This window comes from Callospermophilus lateralis, unplaced genomic scaffold, assembly GCF_048772815.1.
Source record: "Callospermophilus lateralis isolate mCalLat2 unplaced genomic scaffold, mCalLat2.hap1 Scaffold_63, whole genome shotgun sequence".
NCBI classification, from domain to species: Eukaryota; Metazoa; Chordata; class Mammalia; order Rodentia; family Sciuridae; genus Callospermophilus; species Callospermophilus lateralis.
Window position 1 is genome coordinate 1,335,865 of NW_027514713.1, and position 16,772 is coordinate 1,352,636.

General features: G+C 46.9%; 1 pseudogene; it reads right to left on the reverse strand.

Moving 5' to 3' along the window:
* Positions 1 to 333: 333 nt before the first annotated feature.
* LOC143389521 (leucine-rich repeats and immunoglobulin-like domains protein 1) overlaps positions 334 to 16,772 on the reverse strand; it is an 82,113-nt pseudogene continuing 65,674 nt past the window's right edge.

Here is a 16,772-nt window from a genome sequence, read left to right on the forward strand (position 1 = left end):
AAAGGAAAATAATATTGTCAAAATTGTATAATTCTGTTGTTAACTATGCACCAAAGATTAAAATAGCCTCTGTCAAAGATATATAATATATAGGAAATCTCTGGAAACTCTTATGTACAACCTTATCAAATACTTTTTCTGGCTTTTGTACACAAATAGCCTCTTGCATTTCTGTGCTTCAGATGCAAGTCCTCTGCCCAGCTCATGCTCCACATGGAAGTGCCAACTATGTACAGTTCAGTGATGCTGACCCCAGGCTGCCTCCCAAGCTCTCCTTCCCATGGACACTGGTGTGACAAGAGCTTAGGTAGACAGATCCTAGCTTGTGGGCACCTATAGCAGTGGTCCCCTCTGTTTCCCAGGGAGCTATCCTGTCAGTGGTGTGGACTTGGGACTGGAGTCACACACCTGGGGGAGGTGGCCATTGGAAAGGAGCAAGTGCTGGGCTTTGCTGGAGACAGCAGGAAAGGCCAAGGAGGCCTCTGGGAGCTCCCTGATGCCTGAAGGGAACGCAGGGCAGGGCTGCAGGTCTGCGGGGTCCGCATCGCACAGCCTCACTATAGAGTCCAGGCGGAGCCCCCTGGGGAAAAAGTAGGCTGTCAGAGCCAAGTTCCAGCATGACCAGCTGTGGTGGTCATTGCAGCTGCCAGGAAGGCCAGGAGGACAGTAAGAGATCACCTTTTCCATCTAGGGACACTGCCGGCTTCCTCAAAGATGTCAGCATTCTGTCGTGGTTGCTGGGGTAGAGGGACCCATCTACAAGGATGATGTGGAGAATCTCCTCCGTCGCCCTGGTTGGGATCCTGGCCACACAGTGCACTTGGCTGTGTGCTGTCCCTGCATGTGGGCTGAGAGTGGGAGGCCTGCTCCTTGGATTAACTGTCCATGTCAGCATTGCAGTCACTGCACATGAGAGGGCCACCTGGGTTCTAAAGGAGAGATGAGCCAGGTCAGGGCAACTCCCACAGAACAGGCCACCCACCCACACCCAAGTGGGGTCCTGCCCCCCGGCCCTGCAAATGCCCCCTCCCCAAAGACCTTCACAGGAAAGGCTGGGCACACACCATGCCGTTATTGGAGATAGGGTCCTTCTTGCTCACATGCCCCAGATTAAGCTAAACTTGTACTTAGAGAATGTAGTCACGCTACTGTGATCAGAGGCAAAAGAAAAAAAAAAGAAAAAACCCCAACAATTGAATTAGGTACTATGCAGGGTTAAAAGTTTTCTGAACAATTAGAAATTTAGCCTCAAAACAGCACTGGTAAACAGATACTAAAACCCCCTATGTTGCTTATTATTCTGGAAAATTCTTGCTCAGGTTTACTCTACCATAAATAGGAACTAAGAGACACACTCTTTTAGAATTAAAAGGGCACCAGGCCAGAGCTTCCTGTTCATATACTAAATACCAAATTCAGAGAGTGCTAGATGGAAATGTAGGCATCTCCCTGCTCTTCATTTAGTGAGTGGGTCAACCCAGATCTTGATTTTAAAATGGCATTGCTTTTCCTGGTGGAAGCATCACCTACCCATCTTAGGTGGACCAGGTGTCCCAGTGGCTTTTTCTGTCAATTTCCAGGACTCTTTACTGTACCCAACACAGAGCTTGGGCTGCCTCTGTGTGATGCTGTGGACATCATCCTCTGGGAAGAGGCTCGCATCTCTCAGACAAACAATTGCAACAGACTACACGGTTTGGAAACTGCAGAGTGTCTCAGTGATCCTGAGGAGCAGGATAGGTGGGACTGCTGCTTTAGTCTCTCTATCAGTGGTGAGTCACTACTGTGGCAATGGGCCTGTTTTCTAGTACCACTTTCCCAGCAAGCAGACCTTGAGCATCTGCAGCCATGTTAGAGGAGCAGCTCTCTCAGGCCTGGCCTTCAGCTCAGCAAGCACTCACAATCTCCCACCAACTGAAACAGCACCCCCCTGCAGAGAGCTTTCCCTGCGAGTCTGGAATACAGATCAGGTGTGGGCACTGCCCCTGTACTCGCATCCCTTGGTACCTTCGTGGTGCCAGAGCCCCACACAGATCCCAAAATCCAGGGATGCTCAAATCCCTTGTATATAATAACATAACATTTGCACATAACCTACATACACTGTCACATGTAAGTCACCTCTAGATTAAGCATCGTGACTAGTAAAATTTAACTTTGTATGCACAGCTGTTGGATTGTGTTTTGGGGGAATAACGACAAGGAAGAGAAGGCTGCATGCTCGTGCACCTTCTCTGCCCTTGATATTTCTAGTGTGTAGGGACTCGAACCCACAGATACCAAGGGCCAACTGTGGAAACATGGCTTGGTTTCAGGGCCTGGGGTGTCCCTTGCAGCTATTTCTGACAGTGGTCCTACCTTATCCCGACTGGGTGGCTTACTGCTAAGCCCAGATGGTGACCTTCCTGAGAGACAAGATGTTGAAACCTCTGCAGAGCTTGCACAGACCAGGACTAAGCTGAACAGCAGAGGGCTGGGCCAGCAGCCACCTTGTTCACCTGACGCTCCCTCCCACCTAAGTCAGACACCTGAATATGGAGCTAGAGGCCATCTCCACCTACGGAGGACAGTCACTTAGATAGAGTTCCACCTCACTGTGTCAGAGGCCTTACCATTGCTCTCTCGATGTGCCTATTGGCCTGATGACCACCCTCAGTCCTGACCACAGTTTCTTGCTGGTTAGAAAGTGTCCTGTGAGAAGAGAGGTAGCTTGGAACATCTGGTGGCACAATGGTTTTATCTGCAAGGAGATAAGACAATGAAATACCAGGGTTGTGGTGAATACAGATGCAGATGCGCATTCACCATCAGGCCCCGAACAGGATCCCCTGGCAACAGCCATCAAGGCTGTGCAGAGACAAGGAGTCGGTGCAGGTAGGAGGCCCTCCCAGATCCGAGCTTTACCTGAGCTCAGGTCAGAAGCATGCGAGACCACAAAAGATGGGGAAGAGTGACAAGAAGGGAGACAGAACTAACAAAACCACAGCACTCTGACGTTTCAGGGACAATCCACCTCCGCTTACGAGGAGGACATCAGCAAGAAGTCCTGTTTTTTTTTTTTTTTTTTTTTAGTTGTCAATAGAGCTTTAGTTTATCTATTTATATGCTATGCTGAGGATCGAACCCAGTGCCTCACTCATACGAGGCAAGTGCGCTACCACTGAGCCCCAGCCCCAGCCCCAAGGCAGTTCCATTTCTGGCTCTGCCCAGAGTATGAACCCAGTGTCCACAGGACCAAGGCTTCAGTTCTCCATAACCACATTCCCAGAGGTCCTGGAATTCCCAGAGCACAAGAGCTCTTGACGAGGAGTGTGGACCTGACTTCTCCTGCCCTGGAAATGAACGGCTACTGTGCCCACCTGTGTTGGTGACGCTGTACTCCTCGCTCTTCTTCCTGGTTTGGTAGATGATGCACAACCACACCAGTACATCAGAACGATGCTGCACACCATGGCCATGGTGAAGATGCCCATGGTGGTCCTGTCCTTCCTGCAGCCAGGTGTGGGCAAGATGCTCAGCTGGCTGTGAGCGCGATCCATGCCCAGCGTGTTGGACATCTCGCAGGTGTACTGGCCCGCGTCCTCCACCACCACGTTCTGGACCACCAGTAGCAGGTTGCTGGGGGTGAGGTGGTACCTGTCGGTGAGGCTCAGGGGGTGGTTCCCCTTGAGCCAGGTGATGCGGGGGGAGGGGCTGCCAGTCGCTTTGCTCTGGAGGGCCACTGTCTCCCCCACAGACATCACGCGGTCTTCCAAGGGTACCACCAAGAATGGGGTCTCTGCAAGAGATCAAGGGACAGCACACTCACTCTGGGGCCTCAGTGCTGTGGGTCTGCTTGGTTATCTAAACATGGCACAATCCCACCTGAGGGCTTCTGTCAGAGTGACAAGCTTTTCAGAAGATCGCTGTTCTATGGTCATAAAAGTTCCTGTTCCCATACTGTCCTGAGTCCCTGTTCTTGAGTAAGACCACACCCCTCCTGCATGCTCTTTGGTCACCAGTTGCTCAAGGCTCTGACATTGCACTGGCCTTTACTCTTTTTAAAGAGATAGGAGCCAGGGTGGTGGGGCTTGCCTGTAATCCCAGCAGCTCAGGAGGCTGGGGCAGGAGGATTGCAAGTTCAAAACCAGCCTCAGCAATTTAGCAAGGCCCTAAGCAACTCAGTGAGACCCTGTCTCTAAATACAAAATAGGGCTGGGGATGGGGCTCAGTGGTTGAGTGCCCCTGGGTTCAATCCCCAGGACCCAAAACAATTTTTTTTTTTAAAAGAGGAAAAATTACTAAAAGCAGCCCCAAATTTCAAACAGTAGCAACACTTCCCTGAAACCCCAAAGGTCCACAGAGCAACTCCGCAGGCTTTCCCCTCAGTATCATTTCAGACCCCTACACACACATGAGCACACACACCCCCCAGAGTACACCAAGGGTTGAACCTAAGACTGTCAGGGTGGCATTCGCTGACACAGAGCCTGCCGAGTTCTTGGCAGTACAGCTGTAAATGCCCATGTCATCTATTTTCACATTAGTGATGAAAAGCACGTTGTCCTTCTTCCAGGCAAAGGTCATGGGGGAGCTGCTGATGCTGGCTGCCAAGCATGTGAACCAGATGTCCTTGCCCACCACGGCTATTGTCATCTCTGGCTGGGTGATGATCTGTGGCTTTGGGAAGTCGTTGGGGAGAGAAGGGCCACCGTTAAGAGACAGGGACCAGCTGCTGTCATGCTCGCACAAAACCAGGCAAGGGACACCAGGCTCCACTCAGGTGAGGCCGTGAGCATACCCCTGGACTACAAATGGGCCACCAGCGCCCGGTCACCCAGCCCTCTGGAAGCTTCCTTGAGGCCAACACCCATTGCACCTGTTGACATGGCCACACAAGATGTGCCACTTGTCGTGTCCGCACAAAGGACTCTGGCACAATGGCTTCCAGAATGTTGGAACTCCCAGAAATCTGAACTTCCTTCAAATGATAAAAGTACTGAAAAATGGTCAAAATCAACGGTTCTGATTTCTGGAAAATCAAACACAATGATCCATGGGGTGTGGACTCAAGAAAATGGAGGCCTCTTAGAAAGAGACAGGAGTTCTCTGGTGTTGTGAGTTACCCAAGTCCCACCTGCCTCCACCCCACTCTGTGACAGCTTTCAGACTCAGCAGCTAGAAACCATTGAGGGGACAGGTGGAGCTTCCCCAAAAGCCCCATAAGAGCAGTGTCACTGTGTGACCGGTCAGGCCAAGACCTGGAAAGCCCCACTCATGAAGAAGGCTCACCACAGAAAGCCCTGTCCCCAGGCATCTGATGAAAATAGTGGCCACTGTGTAACCATGCCACTGTCCAAGGTGAGTGTGCCCGTCGGGGTGAACAGGACAGTGGTCAAGAAACTGAAGGAAAGTCAGGCGAAGGAGATGCCAGCAGCAAGCCCTGTGAGGTCCACCAGAGTCCTGGGAATCAGGAAGGGCACGCCCTCGTGCAGGGTGGACACACACCCTGGAAAGACCTCGGGGGAGCCCTCGTTTCTTGCTTGTGCTGAGATGGCAGACATGCACAAGCAGGAAGTGAGAGCACATGCCAGCACATACATGCACAAACTGGGTGAAGGACACAGGATTTGCTGATTGGGGTGACTTAAGGACTTTTGTGTCCACCTATTGGCTACTCACTAGCAAGCCAACCAGGAACTCAAGGGGTTGTACAGAGCAGGCTCCACGACACTCATCTAGGAGAGGCCCTAAAGGAATGGTGATAGGCCAGCAAGACCTGGGGGAGGATGGGAAGATCTGAGTCGGGACTCGCCATGTCATTTTACATTTTTTTTTTTTTTTGGTACTCGGGATTAAACCCAGGGTCACTCGACCATGGAGCCCCATCCCCAGCCCTATTTTGTACTTTATTTAGAGACAAGGTCTCACTGAGTTGCTGAGGACCTCCACTAAGTTGCTGAGGCTGGCTTTGAACTCGAGATCCTCCTGCATTAGCCTCCTGAGCAGCTGGGATGGGGCCGGTGCTACCGTGCCCAGCATATTATTCTATCTTAAATGTCCAATTTTCAACAACCAATTATGAAACAGGAAAAAAATGTCAATACAAACTGTCCCTGAGGAAATTGAGATCTTGGACTAATTAAACAACATTAGCTATTATAAAATTTCTTGAAAAACTAAAACTATGTGTAAGAGAATTAAAGCATGAGAACACTTTCTTACCCAAGAGAAATGATCAATGAACAGAAACTATAAAAATGAACCACATACAAACCATGGCATTTACTAGTAACTGAAATTAAAAATCCACCCTAGGGCAGACATAGCTCCATTGGTAGAGTGCTTGGCTTGCATGCACAAGGCCCTCGGTTCAATCCCCAGAACCAAAACAAAACAAAACAAAATCCACCCTAGGGCTAGGGCTGTAGCTCCCTGGTACAGCACTTGCCTAGGATGGGTGAGGCCCTGGATTCAATCTCCAGGACTACATAAAAAAAAAACCTAAGTAAAATAAAGGTATTGTGTCCATCTACAACTAAAAATATTTTTAAAAAATCCACCCTAGAGGGCTCAGTAGCAGAACTGAGCTTGCAGATGAGTCAGTGAACTTGAGACATGTCAGCAGAGATATCCAGTCTGAGAATCAAAGAGAATGAAGAAAATACACAGAACTTCAGAGAACTGTGCAAAAGCATTCAGCATGACAACACACAGATCATGCGAGACCAAGCACAGGACACAAGGAGGAAGGAGAGTATGTTTGAAGCCCTGATGTACCCAAACTTATAAATTGGATGGAAAACATGCACCCACATATCTGAAAAGTTTAATTAACTCTAAGCAAAATTCATTCAAAAAGCCTAGGTTCATCATAGTCAAGCGTCAAATGCCAAAGACAAAGCATCTTCAAAACAGCACAAAAAATATAACTTATCATGTACAGGAGATCCTCGAAAGTATTTGTAGCTGATTTCTTATTCAAAACCAGGAAGGTCAAGAGGGAGAAATATTCAAAGTATTCAAAAAGTCTGGAAATCTCAGGTGCAGCAAAATTATCTTTCAAAAATAAAGATGAAATTAAAATATTCCCAAATTTTAAAAAATATCCAAACTGAGAGAATTTACTGCTACCAGACCCGACCTACAAGAAATACTTGTGGTGGTGCATGCCTGTAATCCCAGCGGCTCAGGAGGCTGAGGCAGGAGGATCGTGAGTTCAAAGCCAGCCTCAGCAAAAGTGAGGCCCTAAGCAATTCAGTGAGGCCCTGTCTCCAAATAAAATACAACTTAGGGCTGGGATGTGGCTAAGTGAGTGCCCCTGAATTCAATCCCTGCTACGCCCCACCCCCCGCTCCAACAAAACAAAACATTAAACAAATTAATCACTCTGATCAAAAGGCAAGGAGAACCATAATGGATAAAAAAAAAACTATGACACAGTATACACTACCTACAAGAGGCAGTTTAGATCCTAAGACAATTAAACAGTCACCCAATATGAGACAAAATATTTTATCATGCAAATGGGTCAATTCATCAGGAAGACATAAAAATTATAAATATATGCACCTAACAGAGCTTTACAAAATGTAGAGCACAACCTGTCAGAACTGAAGAGAAGAACAGACAATGTACCAATAATACTCTTATTTCCAATGAAAAGCTAGGCAGAAAAACTAGGCAGATGCACAAGGAGAAAGAAGACTTGAACAATAGTATTAACCAACTAGTTCTAATATACACCCGTGGAACTCTCCACCGAACCACAGCAGAATATTCTTTTAAAATGTACACGGAACAGTCTCTAAGATAAGACTATATTTTAGGTCAAAACATAGGTCCAATAAGTTTAAAAAGATGGAAATCACACAAAGTATCTTTTTGGATGACAATGGAATGACTTTTTAATCCACAGTGAAATGAGTATTTGGGAAGCAACTTGTGGAAATAAAGCAGTGCACTTCCGCACAGCAGAGAAGAAGTCACAGGGACACTGGAAGATGCTCTGAGTTGAATGAAAACAATGCGTTTAGTTTTCAAGTCTTGGAAGCTGCGCCTAAAATGGTGCCCATGGACTTATTGCTGGAAATGCCTGTATTAAAGAAGTTTAGGACTAATAATCCAGTTTTTGAACCCAGAAAAAGAATAATAAACTACACCCACCACAAGCAGGAAAAAGAAATTAATCATGATTTGAGCAGAAATGAAAGAAGGAGGAAAGGAAAATGAGAAAATTACTTCAAAGCAAAAATTGGTTCTTTGAAAATATAGAGAAAATTGAAAAACCTTTAGCTCAACTAGTAGGCAGGAGGGAGAAACAGAAGGCACAAAAAAGGGCACTCCACTACTGACCTTCTTCCTGCCAAAGGTAAATAGGGAACACTCTAACAACTGTACCCAGCTAACCAGACCACCTGACTGAAATGATAAACTCCTAAAACTGACTCAAGAAGAAACAAATTCTGGCTCAACACTAAGGAGACACTTTAGAATTTAAGAATTTTTAAATGTAGAATTTAAAAATTCCTATAAGGAAAAGCTCAGACTCAAGTGAATTCTACCAAATATTTAGAGAGAGAACCAATCCAAAACTTCCAAAGTATTTTTTTCTCTTTCTTTCTTTCTTTCTTTCTTTCTTTCTTTCTTTCTTTCTTTCTTTCTTTCTTTCTTCTTTCTTTCTTTTTTTGACAAGTAGATGTAAAGAGAATATCTTCCAACTAATTTTATACAACTATTACTCTAACAACAAACACCTAAGAAAAACATGACACACACACACCAACAACAACCTAGAGAACAATGTCTTTTATAAGTATAGATGCAAAAACTTCAGCAAAAATCCCAGCAAACTGAAATGTACAGCACCTAAAAAGAATCACATACTATAATCAAGTTAAGTTCATCCCAGGAAAGCAAGGTTTACCATTCAAAAATCAATGTACTAGACCATTATCAATAAAATAAAGAGGGGGGGGAAGAACCCTACACAATCATCTCAGAAACACACACACATAGAATACACACAAGACAGAATTCAATAGCTTTTCATAATAAAAATATTCAAATAATTAGGGATAAGAAAGAAACTTATTCAACCTCATAAAGGTCATCTCTGAAAAATTCACAGTTAATATCACAATTAGGTGGGCTCAGTGGCGTGCACCTGTAATCCCAGCAGCTTGGGAGGCTGAGGCAGGATTAAAGCCAGCCTCAGCAATGGCAAGGCACTAAGCAAGTCAGTGAGACCCTGTCTCTAAATAAAATACAAAATAGGGCTGGGGATGTTGCTCAGTGGTTAAGCACCCCTGGGTTCAATCCCTGGTACCTGTCCCCCCCAAAAAAATATTGTAAATGGAATTCTTTTCTTGTTTGTTTGTTTAGTGCCTTGCAATTGCTAAGGGTGGCTTTGAACTCGAAATCCTCCTGACTAAGCCTCCCAAGCTGCTGGAATTATAGGCATGCACCACTGCACCTGGCCCTAAAAATATTTCTAAAGAAATTTTTGCATAACTCTCTAGAAACTGAAAAACCACCACCACAATACACAGACTAGGAAATGCTATTTACAAATCATAGACCCGATGAGGTCTAATATTCTGAAGATTCTAATATTCAGAATTGACAACTCATAACAAATATAGAATTTTGAATGTGCTAATATTCAGAATTGATAACTCATAACAAAATAGAGAAATGAATAAATGACTTGAGTAGCTATTTTTTCCAAAGAAGCTATGCACGATCCAATAAGCATATAGAAAATTGTTCAACATCATGAGTCATTGTGGAAATGTTAAGACTACCATGAGATTCTACTCTGTTCCCACTAGCAAAATCTAAAATAAAAAAGATAGCAAGTGTCCGAAAGCATGAGGAGAAACCAGAATCTCGTACATTGCCAGCAGATGTGTAAAATCCTGAAGCCACATTGAAAAAAACAGTTTGACAGTTCTTTAGTCACACCTAGAGCTACCACAGGACCCAAAGATTTCATTCCCAGGTGCAATCCCAAGAGAATTCACAGAACTAGTGCCTGAATGTTCACACCAACATTAATCATAAAATCCCCAAAGTAAGCACCATCAAATATCCGCCATCTAATGCATGGATGAAACAAAATGTATATCCATACAGCAGAATGTCACTCATTCACAGAAAAGGAACTGATGCTTTAAAACTATGCTCAGGGGCTGGGGCTGGGGCTGGGGTTCAGTGGTAGAGCGCTCACCTAGCATGTGTGAGGTGCTGGGTTTGATCCTAAGCACCACATTAAAAATAAACAAATAAAATAAAGGTGTTGTGCCCAATTATACCTGAAAATAAAGCAAAACTATGCTCAGGGGTGGGGGTAGCTCAGCCCCAGATACAATCCCCCCACTGGGGGAGAAGACCTGGCAAAGTAAGAAAAGGAGAGTTCCTCAGGCCACATGCCGTCCACCGGCACTCATGTTAACTGTTCAGAGCAGGCAGGTCACACACAACCGTGGACTAGTGACCGCCACGGCTGGTGGCCAGGAGAAGAGGGAATGACTACTAAAGCATGGGGTTTTGGTTTCTTTCAGAAGTGATGAAAATGTTATAAATCAGTGATGACACAAATTTTGAAGACTCTAAATCCAAAGTTCATGTTTTAAAGAGACACATTTTTATGACAGGTAAAAATTATATTTATAATACACACACACACACACACGCACACACACACACACACACACACAGCTTTACTGAGCAACAATTCACTTACACTGCAGCTCGCCTATTTCAAGTTCACAACTGAATGGTCTGTGGTGCATTCACGAGTAGGTATTGTAATGACCAGAGTCAACTTTAAGATATCTTTGTCACCTCATGGAGAAGCACTTTGTAGCTACTCCCCTTCTCCCTCCATCTCTCCCCAGGCTGGATCACCTCCTAGGGCACTTCCTACCTCTACAGATCTCCCTGTCCAAACTCAGTCCCCAGCCCTGGGACTTTGATCTCAACCCTGCAACAAGTTCTAATATGTCTTCTTTTTTCTTTTATGGCTGCTACTTTTTGACTGGCCAAGCTGGGTTCAAGGATTGAACCCAGAGGCACTTAACCACCGAGCACATCCCCAGCCCTTGTAATTTTTTTATTTAAAGAGAGGGTCTCGCTGAGTTGCTCAGGGCCTCTCTAAGTTGCTGAGGCTGGCTTTGAACTCGTGATCCTCCTGCCTCAGCCTCCTGAGCTGCTGGGATTGCAGGCGAGCTCCACAACACCTGGCAAAGCTGCATGTTTTCTTACTTCTGAATGTCAGCCTCTCAGCCACACGTCCCACCTGCCTGCCCCTCTCTCTACAGGAGCATCACTCAGGAATTTGGGAGAATGCAGTCCTTCTCCCTAAATAGTGCTCATTAGTTAACTGCCCCTGCCCAGGGAGCAGGGGAATGTTCAACTTGGGTTTTGTGAGCCTCCAACTAAAACAGAGAATATTTTCTTTTTCATTTCTCAGCAACTGAGGATAAGCTTTTCAAACAGAAATCAGAATGGCCATCAGAGTGGACATTCTTTCCTGAGGAGTCACACACCAAGATAAGTCACCCGGAGAGTCTAGCTGCCCTGGTCCTGGGAGAGCCCAGGCTTGAGCTGAAGAGCAGTGGCCAACCTATGAGAAGGGCAGACACAAAGACACGTGGCTTCCCTGTCATGTCCCTGACACTCAGTGACAGAAAGGGGCACAGTAAGCCTAGGAAATCCACACACATGGTTCTGGCCATTAGTCCAGACTGTTTTTCCAGCTGCTGCATCCCTCAGACCAACAAAGCAACCATGGGGACCGGCTTTCTGTTCTCTTTCACTCTGAATGTGGTTTTGTTTGTTTGTTAGTTACTGTGGATTGAACTCAGGGACTCTTGACCACTGAGCAACATCCCCAAGCCCTAGTTTGTATTTTATTTAGAGACAGGGTCTCATTGAGTTGCTTAGTGCCTCACTAAGTTGATGAGGCTGGCTTTGAACTCACAATCCTCCTGTCTCAGCCTCCCCAGGACTTCCAATGAGCAAAGAAAGTGTCAAACTAGCAATCAGCAAGAAAGAGTGAACAACCTGTTTCCTAATCATTCCCAGAGGTAAGGTCAGAAGGTACTTCTCTGAAAACTGAAATGATTTATCTTAAAGCCATTATAATAGGGAGGCCTGGCCCAGGGCAGACCATAGAGTAGGCCTGAGGCTTTGGATTGTATTTATCAGGCAGCTGACTTTCTGCGTCCTGCTAAGGAGTTACTCTAGGGGTGGGATGGCAGCCGATGAACAGAAATGCCCACTTCACTCCTGTGCAGGGAGGAGAGTGTCCCAGGCACAGCTTCTGTGACTGCCTCGCTGCACCAGGACCTCACCTTCCTGGTGAAGAGCAAGCAGGAACTCCCACTATCAGAATCTCCTCAGGCTCAACCTCCAGGGGGCACTTCTTCAGTTCCCAAAGGCACTGCGTTGGAAAGCCTGCAGGCAGAGCCTGGGCCAGGGCCCAGGACAACCTGGCCACACCACCCAATAAGTTAGAGACAAAAGCCAGGCTGACTAGAAAGAGGGGACTGTGAGCTGCCCAGCCTCCACTGACTCCTGCCCGTCTTCAGCACTCAGGCAAAGCTCAGCCTCCACAGCTACCAACAGAAATGCCCCCCCTCCTACTCCCTTTTCCAGCCACCCCAATACTTCGCTGGCTAAGAGTGTGCATTTTCATGACTCAAACTCGAAGTGTGTTTCTAATCATCCCTTGTGGAAATTTACGCAGAGGGCCACAAAGTGCACAGCACAACCTGCCTTGTGCCATTGGGAAGAAAAAATGGGAATTAACCCTCTGGGCCCTCCAGAGGACTGGGCCCAGGCCAGCCCCAGCTGGGTCCATGCAGCAACTGATGGGAACCCAGGTGGGGACCAAGCTCAGTGCCAGAGCCAGACAGTGTGGGTTTTTTTTTCTTTGTGAGGTGGGGGTGAGGATGGGTTGCCCAAGTTTCTAAAGGGTTCAGTTCTTCTCCACTAGTCAACAGTCTCCTAAGAACCTAAAAGAAGAATCTTTCTCCTTTCTCCCTTCTTTCTCCCAAGATACCCTTTTCCCATTTAATCAGATCTTTTGGACTCCTGACTCATTTGGAAGTTTCATGGAGAGAAAAGTTGTTATGAACTGCACAGATCATGCTCACCCATCCCAGGAGATCTGGATTTTTTTTTTCTGGTACTGGGGATTAAACTCAGGGGTGCTTAACCACTGAGCCTCATCCTTAGCCCTTTTTATTTTTTATTTAGAGACAGGATCTCGCTGAGTTGCTTATGGCCTCACTAAGTTGCTTAGGCTGGCTTTGAACTCACGATCCTCCTGCCTCAGCCTCCTGAGCCCAGGGATTTTTTATAACCAACATTCCCCTCTAGTTGCTTTTTCAGTATCCAGCCCTACAGCCCATACAGTGCAGAATAATTTGTCAAGAAGAGGAACTGGGGAAATCTGTTCTTCAGAATCTCTCTCACCCAGATGGACAAGAGAAGAGCAGCCATGGTTGGAAGTAGGGAAGAAGCCCAGAAGGCTCCCTCCCTATGTGGCTCTCCACAAAGCCACATGGCCCCAGTGAGCCTGCCATGAGCTCCCATTTGGAGGTTCTTGACCCTCATTGGCAAGAGCACCCTAAGTTCCTCAGCACAAGCTCTTCATGGGACAAGTGCTCGAGCACCCCCTCTTCTCAGAGGAATGTTGCCTGCCCTCTTGGGCTCTTATTCATGGGGATTGGGCCTTTTCCCCTTTCCTACCCTCCCTGCCCCAATCAAGGGTCCACCTGGAGTGGCCTCAGGAATGGGATTAGGTCAGGGCACAAAGATGACCACCCTCTGGCATCTGGCATCTCGTAGGCACATCTCAGAATGCTCACTCAGTGAGACCTGCAGGGGACTGACATTACAGATGGAACTTATTGGCCACAAAATCAGTAGCGTGTGGCAATGGGAAAGGAGGTGAGGCCATCGCTCTGCCTGGGCCATGATATTGGGGAGCTCCTCTAGCCCCAGTCAGTCACATGGCACCCCAACTCTGAGCATCCATCAGTGCCCCTGCTGCTCAAACCCACCCGGCTCCTTCAAGAAGCCCTTCTCCATGCGGGCTTTTCCCTTTAAGCAAACCCAAGTGAGGAGAACGTGTCCCTGGGGTAACTAAAGGGGTGATCACCCTCTTTTTAGAAAAGAATTTACTTGACATTATATAAAACAGCTGTTAGCACACCACAGCCTGCAGGCTGCTGCTGCTATGCGGTACAAATTCAATGGCACACAGCCACACCTGTTCCCTTATGTACTATTTATGGCTGCTTTATGCTTTAACAACCTTGACAAGGAGTTTCTACACAGACTCTGTGGCCCAGGGTCCAAAATATTCACGACATCAACCTTTAAGAAAAAGATTGTCGCTGGGTGTGTGGTGCACACCTGGGATACCAGCAACTCTGGAGGCTGAGTCAGGAGGATCTCAAGTTTGAGGCCAGAACTTGTTTTGTCTGCTTGGAGCGGGGGTTGCCCTAGCTTCTGAAAATGTTCAGTTCTTCCTTAGTAATACCCTGTCTCAAAAAGAGCTGGTGATGTGGCTCAGTGGTGGTGCACCCCTGAGTTCCATCCTCAGTACCGCCACACCAAAGGAAAAAAAAAAAAAAAAGGTATTTTCTACCTATTGATCCCAAGTAAGCACCACTTCTTTTTTGGGAACTGGGGGTAACTGGGGATTGAAATTGAACCCAGAGCACTTAAGCACTGAGCCACATCCCCAGCCCTTTTATTTTTTTTTTTTTTATTTAGAGACAGGGTCTCATTGAGTTGCTTAGAGCCTCAATAAGTTACTGAGGCTGGCTTTGAACTTGCAATCCTCCTGCCTCAGCCTCCTGAGCTGCTGGGATGATAGGCATGCACCACCAAGCCAGCTTCCCCATAGTATTTTTTTTAAACAGTATAACTTGCATCTACCCATAAACAATCATAGCTATTAAAAACGTGAGCATAAAGCAATTACAAGGATTTGTTACTCTGGAAGTTCTTCCTCATATTCACAAGGGCCCCAGGAAGCCTCGGTACTTACAGTTCCTTAAGATTCCTCATTGTGATAAAGGTGTCCAGCTGCACAGACCTGATGGCATTCTCTCCCAGGTCCCTGAAACACAACACAAGGACTTGTGCCAATAAACCCCAGGTGCCCTTCCAGCCAGCCCCGTGTCTGAGCCAGGAGACTCAGAGGTTTTCCGTGACAGCCTTGGTTTCATGTGACCCAGAGGTGATAACTTCACAGGAGGTGGCTCTCACACGTGTTGACAGCACGTGTGGTTACACGGGGACCCAACCTGTCTGAGGGGCAGTGCAGAGGCGGGTGCAGGCCTGCTCAGCAAGTCAACTGCCACAGGCTCTCCCAGAAGAACTGGGGTTGAACTTGGTGCAAAGAGGAAACAGACTCAAGCCCACCCACTCGAAGGAGCTACCCCAGAAGGATGTAAAGATCTCAGGGCTGGCTGGTCCCCTTACTCCCAGGGACATCCAGAGAAGCTCCCAGTGGGGTGGGGTATGTGTCATTCTGATGGCTGGCCTTGTGGGGGTGGCGAGGAGACCAGGGCCCAGGGAGGAGAGGGGGAAGCAGCGACACAGGGCAGCGGAGGGAGGAAGGTATTGTCCGCACACCAGCTGCATTCATGGGGATCACACCAACTGGCCATGTGTTCTGTGATTGCTCTGGCACAGGCAAGATAAGGGCCAGCATTGAAGAAGCTGCTGCTTCTAAACAGCCTGTTTCTCAGTTTACAAAGATGCCATTCAATCCTAGCTGACTTTGCCATGGCCACCCTTGGCAGGCCTGGGGGTCAGGCAAGGTCTGGCAAGATACTCACAGGTGCTCCAGTCCTTCCAGCCCCGAGAACGCTCTCTTAGCCATGGACTTGATCTTGTTCCCAAACAAAGTCCTGCAGATTCCAAACATCCAGGAAGAGACAGGGTGGGGGAAAAGGGGGGAGAAAGAACGCAAGGTCAGCCTGTCTAGTGAGAGGCAGGGGAAGCTGACCTGCACTAAGATCCCAGGGTGGACACACACAGTCCTGCCCCTTCTGAGAGGAAACACTTTTCCTTCTATTAGAATTCAGGAGCAACGACAGGCTGAAGGTGCATGCACTTTAGGGCCTACAAAGGCCCCCTGCAGACTCCATCTCACTGCGGTCAGAATGTCGATCATTAAGAATACAACTAACAATAAGTGTTGGTGAGGATGTGGGGAAAAGGCACACTCATACATTCCTGGTGGGACTGCAAATTGGTGCAACCACTCTGGAAAGCAGTCTGGAGATTCCTCAGAAAACTTGGAATGGAACCATCATTTGATCCAGGTATCCCACTCCTTAGTCTATATCCAAAGGACTTAAAATCAGCATGCTACAGTGACATGGTCACATCAATGTTTATAGCAGCCCCATTCACAATAGCTAAGCTATGGAACCAACCTAGGTGCCCTTCAACAGATGAATAAATTAAGAAAATACAGTGTACATACACAATGGGATATTACTCAGCCTTAAAGAATGAAATTATGGCATTTGCAGATAAAAGGATAAAACCAAAGACTATTGTGTTAAGTGAAATGAGTTCATCCCAAAAAACAAAGGTCAAATATTCACTCTGATTTGTGAATGCTAGCCCAAAACAAGGGCGGTTGGGGGAATAATAGAAATCCATTGCATTAGAAAAAGGGAAATGAGGGGAAGGGAGAGGATGGGAATGGGAAAGACAGTAGAATGAATGGGACAGAACTTTCCTGTGTTCATTTA